We start from the raw sequence: 12,871 nt of genomic DNA on the forward strand, positions 1-12,871 counted from the left end.
AGAGGCCACTACTCTCTGCAGCTTCTTAAGTTTTTTTGCACGGAAGTCCATATGTACTTTAGCAAGGCCTTTGACAAGGTCTTGCATGCTAGGCTCGTGCAAACAATTAGATCACATGGGATCCAGTGTGAGTTAGCCAATTGGATACAACATTGGCTTGATGGAAGGAGTAAGAGGCTGGTAATGGAGGATTATTTTTCAGATTTGAGGATTGTGACCAGCTTTATACCACAGGGATCGGTGCTGGGTCCAGTGTTGTTTGACATCCGCATGGACAATTTGAGTGAGACTGTAGTTGGCATGATTAGTAAGTTTGCAGATCACATCAACATTGGTTGTGTAGTGGACAGTGAAGGAGGTTATTTAAGATTACAACAGGATCTAAATCAACAGGGAAGGTAGACCATGGAATGCAGATGAAATTTAGGATCAGTGTGAAGTGTTGAATTTTGGGAATTTAAACCAGGGCAGGATATACACAATAAATGGCAAGGCCTGGAGAGTGTTGTAGATCAGAGAGACCTAGGGGTACAAGTTCCTTGAAGGTGGCGACACAGGTGGACAGAGTGATGAAGAAGGCATTTGGCACACTCGTCTTTATTGGTCAGGGCTTTGAGTACCAGAGTTGGAACGTCATGTTACAATTGTACAAGATGTTGGTAAGATCGTACTTGGTGTATTGTGTGCATTTCTAGTCATTTAGCTATAGGAAGGATGTCATTAAACTGAAAAGGGTGCAGAAAAGATTCACAAGGATGTTCTCTGGACTGGAGGGCTTGAGTTATAAGGAGACTGGATAGGGTGGCTTCTTTCCCTACTTCCCTACTGGATAGTGTAGGAGGCTGAGGGGTGACCTTATAGAGGTATATAAAATCTTGATGGGCATGGATAAGGTGGATGTTCACAGTCTTGTTCCTAGGGCAGGGGAATCTAAAACTAGAGATCATAGATTTAAGGTGATAGGGGAAAGATTTAAAGGGGACCTGAGCAGCATGCTTTTCATAGTAAATGGTGGGTATATGGAATGAAGTGTTAGAGGTAAGTACGATTACAATATCTAAAAGGCATTTAGACAGATACATGGATATGGAAGGTTTAGAAGGATATGGGGCAAATAGGACTAGTTCAGGTCATTTAGTCAGCATGTATGAGTTGGGCCAAAGGGTCTGTTTCTGTGCAATATGTATGTATCTATTTATAATTATATTTATTATTTATATATTATAGACTATTTATAAGCCACAGCAAATTTGAGATTTATTAATTGCAACAATACAGAGGCCTCCAAAGAACTGAGAAATTTTGAAAGACTTGGTAAAATGATGTGATTAGAATGTTAATATGATAGTTAGCTTTTATTTTTCATATGGGATTGACCTTTTGCTTATGTGATAACAGTAATTTTAAAATTCTTACAACATAGAAAATTGCCCACAATTTGGTTAAGCTAAATTTTTCTAAAACAAATGGAATAAACTAATCATGAGGCCAGGAATTCTTTGAAGTGCAAGAGGGACGAATTGCACCTGAACTGGAGGTGGACCAATATCCTAGGGGGGAAATTTGCTTTTGCCACCAGGGCGGATTTAAACTAGATTGGAAGGAGGGTGGGATTCGAGAGAGTGAAGTCAATGAGAAGATGGGTGATCTTTTTCAATCTTTTTATTAATTTTCAAATTAGTACAAAATAATATACATAACATTAGTAATTATATATATGGTGCTAAGAGATCAAGATAGCAATCATAACAGTTAAAATATATAATCACAAGGAGTTAAAAAAAGTAATCTAGACCTCCTGTTCTCTTAAGTGAACAAATACAAAAGGAAAGATTTGAAAAGAAATGAAATTTAATTATATGAAAGAACCCCCAAATAAAAAAATATTGATAATAAACCAAAAAAAACAAAAACTTCAAAAAAAAACTGGACTGATTTCTTCAATTAAAGAGAAAAAGAAAAAGAAACATTACAATGTCGTCAACTCCACTCCTCTACATTCAAGGGTTATTGAGAGGGATCTGAAAAAGGTCAGCTTATATCATATGGAACTATTGAATAAATGGACTCCAAACTTCCTCAAATTTAAGTGAAGGATCAACAGTTACCACTCCTAATTTTTTCTAAGTTTAAACATGCTATAGTTTGAGAAAACCACTGAACAGTGATGGGAGGCATTGGATCCTTCCATTTGAACAAAATGGATCACTTGGCCATTAAAGTGACAAAGGCAGTCATATGACAAGCAGAAGCAGACAAATGGCGAGATTCCATCATTGGTAACCCAAAAATTGCAGTAGTAGGATGAGGTTGTAAATCAATATTCAATACAGATGAAATAATGTGAAAAATAACTTTCCAATATTTTTCCAAAAGGAGACAGGACCAAAACATGTGTCAGAGAAGCTACCTTCAAATTACATCTGTCACATATAGGATTTATATGATAAAAATGGGCTGACTTGTCCTTGGACATATGGGTCCTGTGAACCACCTTAAACTGTATCAAAGAGTGTCTAGCACACATAGAAGATGTATTAACTAATTGGAGAAATTTCTTCCATCTCTCTGTAGGTAAAAGTATCTGGAGTTCTCTTTCCCATTCATTCTTAATTTTATCAAGTTCCTCTGAATGTATTTTCATAATCCGATCACAAATTATTGCTATCAGGCCCTTCTGATAAGGATTAAAACCTAAAATTTTTTCCGTAATTTCAATTTTATATGGTGTCAGAAAAGAAGGTAAAGTAACTTTTAAAAAATTTCTAGTCTGTAAGTATCAAAAAAAAATGTGATCTAGGCAGATTGTATTTATTAGACAACTGTTCAAAAGATAAAAAACAGTTATCAATGAACAAATCTTGAAAACATGCAATACCCTTCATTTTCCATAAGGAAGAAGCTAAGTCAATTCTAGATGGTTTGAAAGAAAAAATTAGATTGAATAGGATTTGATCAATTAAATTTATTCAATCCAAAGAATTTATGAAATTGAAACCATATCCGTATTGTAACTATTGGATTAGTCACTTGTTTACTCAATTTAGTAAGTGCAAAAGGGAATGAAGCTCCTAAAATAGAAACTAATGAAAATCCTTGCACTAATTCACACTCAAGGTGTACCCAACAGGGACAATGAGTAGCATCTAAATCTTGTGCCCAGAAAATTAAGTATCTAATATTAATTGCCCAATAGTAAAATCTAAAATTAGGCAAAGCCATACCACCATCCTTTTTTAATCTTTTGTAAATATTTCTTACTTAACCTTGGGTTTTTATTCTGCCATGTATATGAAAGAATTTTGGAATCAATAGTGTTGAAAAAGGATTTCGAAATAAAGGTTGGAATTGCCTGAAATAGATACAAAAACTTTGGTAAAATATTCATCTTAACTGCATAAATTCGGCCAATGATAGAGAGAATGGGGACCATTTAATAAATAATTGTTTAACGTAATTAAAGGTAAAAAGTCACTTTAAATAAGTCCTTGTATTTCTTGGTAATTTTAACACCCAGGTACGAAAAATAATCAGTCATTAATCTAAATGGTAATTGCCTATAAATTGGGACTTGCATGTTTAATGGGAAAAGTTCACTCTTAAGATTTAATCTATAACCAATGTAAGCCTAGCAATTAGGATAGCCGTGTTTACAGTAAAGGGGCAGATAGGACCACTGCTTTAATTTGCATCTATTTCAATGCATGCAGCTTGACAGGTAAAGCAGATGAACTGAGGGCGTGGATTGCCTCTAGGGACTGGGATATTGTGGCCATAACAGAATCGTGACAGAGAAGGGCAGGACTGGCAGCTCAATGTTCCGGGATAGTGATGCTTTAGGCATGACAGGGGAACAGGTAAGAGTTGAGGGGGGTGTTGCCTTTTTGATAAGGGAAGTCATAACAGCAGTGGTTAGAGGATATTCTTGAGGGATCATCTAACGAGGCCATTTGGATAGAACTTAGAAATAAGAAGGGGATGATCACCTTGGTAGGGGTATATTATAGACCCCCCAGTAGTCAGCGGGAACTTTAGGAGCAGATGTGTCGATAAATCGCACATAGTTGTGAGAATAGTAGGGTAGTGCTAGTGGGAGATTTTAAATTTTCCTGACCTCGACTGGGCCACCCAGAGGGCAAAGGCCTTGGATGGGGTGGAATTTGTGCGGTGCATCCAAGACAGTTTTCTCACACAATGTATTAGAGAAATCTACTCAGAAAGGAGCAATATTCGCCCTCCCCTTAGGGAATGATGCAGGCCAAGTAACTGAAATGGCAGTTGGGTGCACTTTGGGTCCAGTGACCACAATGCTATTAGTTTTAAAATAGTTATGGAAAAAGATATAACAGGTCCACAGGTTGAAGTCCCGAACTGGAGCAGGGCCAGCTTTGAGGGCATTAGGCAGGATCTAGCTGGGGTCGACTGGGTGACTCTATTTAAAGAGAAAGGAACAGTTGGCAAGTGGGAGGCTTTTAAAAGGGTCATATCAAGAGTCCGGGACAGCATCACCCTGTTAGGGTGAAGGGTAGACATACCAAGTTCAAGGAACCCTGGCTGATGAGAGATATCAAGGCTCTGGTCAGGAAAAAGAAGGAAGCGTACATTGCATTTTGGCAGCTGGGTACAAATGAATCCCTTGATGAATATAAATAGTCTAAGACCAAGCTCTTGTAAGAAAGGTTCTTTGAGGTCTTAAAGGGCAAGGACTCTGGACACAGTCTTTGGAGTTTAAAAATGATTTATTCACAAAGACAAACGCGAGGACAGAATGAATGGGAAAGGATGCACACTCACACACAGGTGATCACAAACGTGGGGAAAATTGCAACAAGGGTGAGATGCACGCGCGCGCACACACACAAAACAAACTGGGTACAAACAAATCAAGGAAGAAACAGTACGACACCTGCCACTCTCCCTGACTCAGTGCAAACATCGGCTCTATGGTCCCAGGGATCCTCAACTAATTACTCTTAAGTAGTGCACAGCTTACCTCCACATCCCTCGGAGAAAGACAGAATCAAGCTTGTGGCACTTTTTATACTGCTGTAGGGCTGGGGGGTGGAACCAGCCCAGGGCCAATCGCTCAGGGCCAGGAACAAAGGTATTTTACAAAAGCCAATGGTTAGGTGTGCACTCATGGGTGGGGGTGGAGCCAAACCTTGATTGACAGTGGTGTGTCTTCCGACCAGGTAGGTGCAGTGCTGTCATCCGACCAGTGTTGTCACTGTCACGTGACAGCCATGAACTTTCACACTACATTCCACCCCTCATAAGTCACAACATACACCAATCATTACATGGGAATAACTATTTCTAAATCGACAAACCAATGTCAGTATATACAGTACTAGTGAAAGGCAGACATGCTCTTAATAACTTGGCAAGCACAGCATAAAATACAGATAACTATAACAATTAGAACGATGGCAGTGGCCCAGTGGATGACAGTTGCCCACCATCACCGAAGTGACCCAAACGGCCACCAGTTTCCCCATGAGGTATCGTGCAGGAGGAGCTGGTCCCTCGCTTTTTGAATTTTAGCCACCGAGTCCTGAATGTGAGCAGCCAGGTTGGTGATGTTGCTGGACTCATCAGGGATAAAAGTACAGCACTCTTTACCAGTCATTGCACAGGTGCCACCATCCGCAGCGAGTAGGTAGTCCAGGGCCATTCGATTCTGCAGGGCTACCAACCTGACGAGAGCCAGCTCTGCTGCCGTCCTCGTCAGGGCATCCTTGGTATGTTGCAGTGCCACTGCCGTTTCACTAGCCAGCATCTGGAGCACGCTGGTCATCTGGATGACCTCACGGGACAGTCAGGTCGTGCCATACATGGGAAAGGCTGTCATCCAGAACCTCTCCACCTCCATAATGGCCCTCCCGTCCCTGTGGCTGCTGTATGCCGGGTGCTCCCCAAGTCCATCCAGAGCATGGATATAGGGCACCACAAACACCGGAAAGCAGCAGCCGTACCAGCTCGTGGGGAGCCATGGGTAGGCACAGTAGCCGCAAATCCAGTGGGTCCCATTCAAAGTCCAGGGAGCCCTCAGCTTAGCGGCACCATCAGCAGTGGTCACTGAGGCACCTGGATACCAGTTTCGCTTGCACTCACTGTGGCCAACTGAAAGGGTGGAACTGTGCTCATTCTGGAGACTGCACCAGCATTCCCCAAGCTGGCCCAGTGGCTGTTGGAGGACTCAGAAGGTCGGGACTCGGGTGGAGGTCAAATTGGAGGGAGTGAAATACCAGTTCCTGAAACACCCACCCCGTTGGGGATCACTGGAAGGGATGTCCTGTCATGGTGGGGAACTGCCAACCGGCCCCCTCCTCCACTGCCCCCCCCCCCCAAACCGATATACCGAACCTGACAGGTGCACAAAGTCTGTATAAGCAGTTCATTTGAAGATCATCCAGGGTGATTGGTGTACGTGGTAGAGCTTAACAGGCATGTGCTGGGGTTCGGACGCAAATCCAGCAGTCTGATTTATTGGAGGTACTTTCGAATATATAAGTGACTCTGTGCCCTTGGATCTTCTGCCAGAGGCTACATTCGGCAACTATCTCACTGGCCGAGACCTGCAATTCAAAAGGGACACCTGCCTGACGGGGAGCAAGTGGAGTGCTTGTTCCACAGCTTGCTTTGCTGCTTCAAAAGCAGCCTGTTGTTCGGGTCCCCATAAGAATGTGGCTTCCTTATGAGAGATCTTCCATGGCAGATAGTGGGGCTATGTTAGCGGGTGGGTTAGCAAGTTTGCAGACGACACAAAGGTCGGTGGTGTTGTGGATAGTGTGGAGGGCTGTCAAAGCTTACAGAGGGATATTGATAGCATGCAGAGCTGGGCTGAGAAGTGGCAGATGGAGTTCAATCCGGAGAAGTGTGAGGTGGTACACTATGGAAGGACAAACTCCAAGGTGGAGTACAATGTTAATGGCAGGATTCTGGGTAGTGTGGAGGGATCTTGGGGGTTCATATCCACAGATCCTTGAAAGTTGCCTCACAGGTGGATAGGGTGCTTATGGGATGTTAGCTTTCATAAGTTGTGGGATGAAGTTTAAGAGCCGCAAAGTAATGATGCAGCTCTACAAGACTTTAGACCACACTTGGAGTACTGTGTCCAATTCTGGTCGCCTCATTATAGGAAGGATATGGAAGCGTTGGAAAGGATGCAGAGGAGATTTACCAGGATGCTGCCTAGATTGAAGAGTACGGATGATGAGGAGAGACTAAGGGAGCTAGAGCTTTACTCATTGGAGAGAAGGAGGATGAGGGAAGACATGATAGAGGTATACAAAATATTAAGAGGAATAGATAGAGTGGACAGCCAGCGCCTCTTTCCCAGGGTGCCAATGCTCAATACAAGAGGGCATGGCTTTAAGGTAATGGGTGGGAAGTTCAAGGGAGATATCAGAGGGAGGTTTTTCACCCAGAGAGTGGTTGGTGCATGGAATGCGCTGCCTGGGGTGGTGGTGGAGGCTGATATGTCGGTCAAGTTCAAGAGATTGTTAGATAAGCATATGGAGGGATTTAAAATAGGGGGATATGTGGGAGGAAGGGGTGTGGTTTAAAGGTCGGCACAACATGGTGGGCTGTATTGTTCTATGGTTCTATGAATATCTAAATCCACCACTGCATGCCAAGGCTTGTCTGGGTGTCCTGCAATGGCCTCAATGATATCTCGGCGTCCCCCCGGCACTGTACTGTCGGCTACAGACGACGTTGGAGGGAGGGGGAACAACAACTGATTCCCATTTGGCTGGGTAGCCCGCACGACCCCGAATGTAAACTTGCCCTGGTTAGTATGAAGGGACTGTCCCTTTAAGATGCACTCAAGCGAGTTTGCTATCAACACTGTTACGGGTCGAGGGGATTGGTTCCCAATGGCCATGTGCACTAATGGGTGGGGGTGGAGCCAAACCTTGATTGACAGTGGTGTGTCTTCTGACCAGGTAGGTGCAGTGCTGTCATCCAACCAGATGGGGTCAGTGTTGTGACAGCCATGACCTTTCACACTACACAAGTTTAAGAGGGAAATCAGGAGGGCAAAAAGAGGGTCTGAGAGGGATGTGGTAGGCAGGGTTAAAGATAATTCTAAGAAGTTATATTAACAGTAAAAGGGTGACTAGGGAGAGACTGGACCATCAGGACTGTGTGGAGCCGCAGGAGATGGCTGAGATTTTTAATGTCTATTTCTCTTCTGTGTTTGCTCAGGAGAATATCATGGATGCCAAAGAAATGAGGGTAATAAGTAGCAAGGTCTTGGATCATATGCATCGTATGCAGAAGGAGGTATTTGCAGCCTTGAAGCACATTAAGGTGGGCAAATTCCCAGGGCCTGACCAAGTGCCCCCAGACCTTATGGGAGGCCAGGGAAGAAATTGCAGAGGCCCCTGTAGAGATATTTGTTTTGTTGTTAGCCATTGGTGAAGTTCCAGAACACTCCATGTGGTTAATGTTGTTCCATTGTTCAAGAAGGGTAGCAAGGACAGGCCAGAGCTAGTGAGTCTGACTTCAGTTGTAGGGAACTTACTGGAGGGAATTCTGAAGGACAATATCTACCATCACTTGGATAGTTGAGGCTTGTGACTGATGGAGTGCCCCAGGGGTGGGTGTTGGGACCTCTGTTATTATTTACGTATGTAAATGATTTGGATATAAAGTACATAGCACGATGAGCAAGGTTGCTGATGATAGTAAATTAGGGGGTCTTGTTGATAGTAATGCAGGTTACAATGAATGCAAAGAGATCTTAATCAGTTAGGGAAATGGGCTGAGGAATGGCAAATGGATTTCAACTTTGTTAAGTGTGGTTTAGACAGTCAAACCAGGGTAGGACTTGTAAAGTGAATGACGAGCGTTGTGGAACAGAGGGACCTGAGAGTACAAGTGCACAGTTTGCTGAAAGTGACCGCGCAAGTAGACAGGGTGGTGAAGAAGGTGCTTAGCATCCTGGCTTTTGTCACTCAGGCCATCAAGTTTTGGCAGTTATATAGGTCGTTGGTGAGGCCGTACTTGGAGTGTTATGTACATTTTTGTTCACCCTGTTATAGGAAGGACATTGTCAAGCTGGAGAGGGTGCATAGGAGATTTACGAGGATGCTGTCTGGACTGGAGGGCCTGAGCTATAGGGAGAGGTTGGCCACGATGGAAAATGAGGGTGCCTCATGGAAGTTTATAAATTTATGAGGGGTATGGATAAAGTGGATGGTCATAGCTTTTTCCCTGGGAGTAATAAAATGTTGATATAATTCAGGAGTTCTGACAAAGAGTCTAGGACCTGAAATTTTAATTCTATTTCCCTTTTAACAGATGCTGCCTGTCTTGCTAATGTTTCTAGCATTTTATGTTTTTATTGTAGATTTCCAGCATCTGCAGTTTTTTGGATGTTCTTTTTTGTTGGGGTGTTTGGAGGGGTGATTGGGGCGGATGGGGGAGGAGAATTGGATGAGACAGTGGGGGAATCTGGAGAGGAAATGATGACCACTTGATGTGAGGAGGGGGATCAGCTATTACACTATGGGGAGGGAATGGGGATCAATAGCACCCCCCCCCCCCATGTTAGAGTGAAGGGCAAGACTGCTAGGAGTCTTGGAATGCTTGGAATGACATGAGATATTGAGGCCATGGCCAGCAAAAATGTGATATGGGGCAGGTACAGGCAGTTGGGATCAAGCGAATCCCTGGAATAGTATTGGGGATGCAGGAGTGTACTCAAGAAGGAAATCAGGAGGGCAAAAAGGGGGCATGAGATAACTTTGGCAGGGAAGATTAAGGAGAATCCAAAGAGATTTTATAAGTATATTAAGGAGTAACTGGAGAGAGAATAGGGCCCTTCAAAGACCAAAGGGGACATCTTTGTGTGCAGCAGCAGGAGATGGGCAAGGTCCTCAATGAATATTTCTCCTCTGATTTTACCGTGGAGAAGGACATGAAGACTTCAGACTTTGAGTTAGTTAATGGGGAGTTCTTGGGGATAGTCTGCATTATAACAGAGGAGATATTAGATGTTTTAAAAGGTATGAAGGTAGACAAATCTCCAGGTCCTGACCAGATATATCCAAGAACACTGTGGGAGGCTAGAGAAGAAATTGCGAGAGCTCTAGCATCATTGTAAGCCATGGGTGAGGTGCCGGTAGACTGGAGGGTAGCAAATATTTTGCCTTTATTTAAGAAGGGTGGCAAAGGAAAACCTGGGAACTATAAACCATTGAGTCTAATACCTGTGGTAGGGAAGTTGCTGGAGAGGATTCAGAGGTATAAGATATATGTGCATGTGGAAAAATGGGTTGATTAGGGGTAGTTGGCACAGCTTTGTGCATGGGAGATTATGTCTTATGAACTTGATTGAATTTTTTAATGATGTGACCAAGAAAGTTGATGAGGGTAGGCGGTAGACCTGGTTTCTATGGACTTCAGTAAAGCCTTTGATAAAGTTCGATGTCGTAGGCTGCTCTGGAAGGTTAGATTGCATGGAGTCCTGGAGATCTGACTAATTGGACATTCAGTTGGCTTTATGGTAGAAAGCAGAGGATGATGGATGTTCGTCGGACTGGAGGACCGTGACTAGTGATATGCCTCGGGTCGGTGCTAGGCCCATTGTTGTTTGTCATCTGTATCAATGATTTGGATAAGAATGTAGAAGGCATGGTTAGTAAGTGTGTAGATGACACTACAATTGGTGGTATACTGGACAATGAAGAAGCTTATCAAAAATTATATGGGGATCTTTAAGTGGAAGGTGTCTTGGAAAGCAAATCGAGGTAGGACTTCCACAGTAAACGGTAGGGTCCTGGGGCGTGTTTGTAGAACTGACGGACCTTGGAGTACAAGTACATGGTTCTCTGAAAGTGGAGTGACAGGTAGACAGGGTAGTGAAGAAAGCTTATGGCATGCTGGCCTTCATAAGTCAGGGCATTAGGGCATTGCATATATAAGTTGGGAGGTCACGGTGCAGACACATGGCATGCTGGTGAAACCGCATTTGGAGTATTGTGTTCCGTTTTCGTCACCCTGCTACAGGAACGATGTAATTAAACTGGAAGGAGTGCAGGAAAGATTTACAATGATGTTGCCAGGACTTGAGGGACTGAGTTATAAGAAGAGGTTGGACAGGCTAGGACTTTATTCTTTGGAGCATAGGAGACTCCGAGGTGATCTTTCAGAGATGTATAAAATCCTGAGGGACATAGGGTGAATGCACTCAGTCTTTTTCCCAGGGTTGGAGAATCAGGAATGAGAGGGCATAGAAGAGAAAGATCACTCTGCGTAACATACATACATACATACATAAATAGATAGATAAATAGATAAAAATGAATAAATAAATAATGAATTCACCCCACGCATCTCCTTTGAACTTCCCCTCTCACCTATAGTTTTTGACATTTCGACCCTGGGAAAAGGATGTGAGCTGTCTATCTTTGCCTTTCACAATTTTATAAGCTAATATCGGGTCTTCCCTCAGCCTACATGTCTCCAGGGAAAACAATCCTCGTTTGTCCAACTTCTCCTTATAGCAAATGTCCTCTAATCCAGGCAACATCCTGGTAAACATCTTCTGCACCTTCTCCATAGCCTCCATGTCTTTCTTATAATCGCGAGACCAGAATTGAATGCAATATTCCAGATGCAGCCTAACCAGAGTTTTATAAAGATGCAACGTAACTTATTGACTAATAAAGGCAACCATGCCATACGCCTTCTTTACCAGCCTATCGACATCTGGCCACTTTCAAGGAGCTATGGACTTGGACCCTATGGATCCTCTGTACATCAATGCTGATAAGGGTTCTGCCAATGACTGTGTACTTTTCCTTTACTTTTGATCTCCCAAAATGTACCACCTCACATTTACCTACATTAAACTCCATCTGCCGTTTTTCCACCCATCTGTATCCTGCTATATCCTTTGGCAACCTTCTGCACTATCCACAACACCATCAACTTTTGTGTCATCAGCAAGCTTACAAACCCACCCATCTGCATTTTCATCTAAGTCTTTTATATATAGTTACAAACCTCAGAGGTCCCAGTAAGAATCCCTGCGGAACACCACTAGTTGTGGATCTCCAGCCAGAATAAGAGTCATTGACCTCTACCCTTTGTCTTTTATGGACAAGCCAACTTTGAATCCAAGCGCCCAAGTCACCATGGATCCCATGCATCTTGATCTGGATTAGCCTTCCATGGGGGACCTTGTTGAATGCCTTACTAAATTCCATGTAGACAACATCCACAGCTCTACCGTCATCAGTCACCTTCGTTACTTCCTCGAAAAACTCAATCATGTTAGTAAGACATGACTTGTCCTGCACAAAGCCATGCTGAAGTCCCTAATTAGGCCATGCTTTCCAAAATGATCATAAATTCTCTCCCTAAGAATCCTCTCCAGTAGCTTTCCTATCACTGACATGAGTCTCACTGGCCTATAATTTCCAGGATTATCCCTATCGGTTATTCTCCAGTCCTCCAGGACCTTGCCTGTTGCTAGTGAGGATACAAAGATCTTCATCAAGGTCCCAGCAATCTCCTCTCTTGCCTCTTTCAATAACCTGGAATATATCCCATCAGGCTCTGGGGACTGGGTCTTTCGATGCTCTTCAAAAGACCCAGTACCACCTCCATCTTGATCTCAAAATGCCCAATCTCATCCCCACACTAATCTCACTATCCTCTACATCTTTCTCCTTGGTGACTACCAATGCAAATTACTTACTAAGAACCTTGCATACATTCTCTGCCTCCAAGCATGTGTTTCCTCCTTTATCCTACTATCTCCCTAGTTATCCTCTTCCTCTTCATGTACAGTGGCATGCAAAAGTTTGGGCACCCTGGTCAAAATTTCTGTTACTGTGAATAGCTAAGCGAGTAA

General features: G+C 43.2%; 1 protein-coding gene across 9 annotated transcripts in view; it reads left to right on the forward strand.

The window, feature by feature from the left end:
* Positions 1–12,871, forward strand: part of LOC127574141 (TPR and ankyrin repeat-containing protein 1-like) — a 221,543-nt gene that overhangs the window by 78,944 nt on the left and 129,728 nt on the right. The window lies entirely within an intron of this gene.

This window comes from Pristis pectinata, chromosome 9 (assembly GCF_009764475.1).
Source record: "Pristis pectinata isolate sPriPec2 chromosome 9, sPriPec2.1.pri, whole genome shotgun sequence".
NCBI classification, from domain to species: domain Eukaryota; kingdom Metazoa; phylum Chordata; class Chondrichthyes; order Rhinopristiformes; family Pristidae; genus Pristis; species Pristis pectinata.